The following is a 1607-nucleotide window of genomic DNA, read 5'->3' on the forward strand; positions in this document are numbered from 1 at the left end:
GTTTTTTCAACTTTCAACATTTACTTTTCTAAGAAGCTTGACTCACACTCATGCTTCATTTATAATGCACCGTTTCTTTTTTCCAGATAAAGATTTAGGCCCTTTAATTCCAGGTAGGTGTACTAATGAGCTGGTTTTCAATTCAGCACCATTCAGCACAACTCTTCCCTCAGAGAACATTTCTTATCATGTATTTTTAAAGTGATGTATTTTTAAAGTGATATACCAGAGTGATTGCAGAGTTGAAGTGGATAGTGCAGCAGGCCGCTAAGGGGGAGCAGGAACATCCAGGAACATACAAAGAAGAGAGGAGTTCAAGCACATAAATTTGCAATGCACATACGACTACAGGCATATTAAGCGTGCTTTCCTAGCATACTGTTTAATTTGGGTGTATTTTGCAGTACAATCCTAAAAGAATCGGCTAATATTATATAAATGATAGCTAACAGAACATATTAAGGCATATACTGCTATAAAGCATTATTTTATAGCATTTACTCTCTTGTGTATATATACTCCTATTTTTCTTCCCATCCTCCTGTAAATTACATTTTGAGCACTATAACTATATCTTTATCACAAATAAGAAGAAACATAATTAGGTGACAGATAAATGGGATAGGCTTGCTACTGCAGGCAAATAGGTTGTCAAAGGCTTTATAAAGGATTGGATTTGTTTTGTTCAATAAATTTGATCTAGGTAATTAACAACATTTTAGTTATGCCTGCCACGTTTTGAGTTGTGTCAGGGTGTACTAAATGTATTCTGTTGGGCAATCAGGGTGTGAGTGGCTGCCTGAGTGGAAAAAGAAAAAGGAAAGAAAATGGCGAAAGAAAAAGAACAACAAGAACAATCTTTTGCTTTTAAGTAAGATCAAAGAATGATCTTGCAAGAGCCCCTTCTTTGCACCTACCATTAAAATGCATCTCATACCAGGGAGGTCATATGAGGCAACATTTATGCCAAGGTTAATACATGAGGAGAAGCCCATTTTGTAAGAATGCTATCACTACTTTTTGTCAGACCACAATAAAAAGACAGTTGCATCATGTTTGCTCCTCTTGTGCTTCCTGGTTGAATCTGCATGGAAGGATTTCCTTTCCATTTGTGTAGTTTAGTTTCATCAGAAATTCAACTGCATCTAATGCGGCCAAAGCATCTCTAAACCCTCGATTAGTGGTTTGGGTCATTATCGATGTTCAGTGCATTTTGGGTGCATTTGCACAGGAACGATTTTCCTGTGTATCATCACTCTAAGAACACAGTCTGTCAGGCTGGGGAGGAAAAAAGCTGCCTGAATGAAAGTGACCCCAAGGTTAGTGATTAGAGGGGAAGGGCAAAGAGAGGAAACGTCAATGCTGAGAAAGAAACCAAATGCCTCAAACACACACACACACACACACACATACACGCGTACCTATCCAACAGTGCACCGTCGGAGTAAACTGCCAAGTGTGGACCTGTGTTTCCAGTCCTTTTGAAGTAAAATAAATATAATACAAAATTTACTTTTACTGTCTTTTAACATAATATTACTTCAAATTTGCTTTTTTTTGCTTTTTAAAGAAATTGCCAAGAGGGGACTTAGATCCTTAAACGATAG

At 37.4% G+C, this 1607-nt stretch overlaps 1 protein-coding gene and 1 long non-coding RNA gene across 2 annotated transcripts in view; both read right to left on the bottom strand.

Annotated features, from left to right (window-relative positions):
- The window catches only part of nrg3b (neuregulin 3b), a 189224-nt gene that overhangs the window by 92542 nt on the left and 95075 nt on the right, over positions 1-1607 (bottom strand).
- The window catches only part of LOC123983603, a 4703-nt gene that overhangs the window by 2421 nt on the left and 675 nt on the right, over positions 1-1607 (bottom strand). The window contains exon 2 of the long non-coding RNA XR_006828232.1: positions 227-267. This is a non-coding gene — a long non-coding RNA (uncharacterized LOC123983603). The remainder of the gene's footprint in view (positions 1-226; positions 268-1607) is intronic.

Source organism: Micropterus dolomieu, linkage group LG14 (genome assembly GCF_021292245.1).
Source record: "Micropterus dolomieu isolate WLL.071019.BEF.003 ecotype Adirondacks linkage group LG14, ASM2129224v1, whole genome shotgun sequence".
Classification (NCBI taxonomy): domain Eukaryota; kingdom Metazoa; phylum Chordata; class Actinopteri; order Centrarchiformes; family Centrarchidae; genus Micropterus; species Micropterus dolomieu.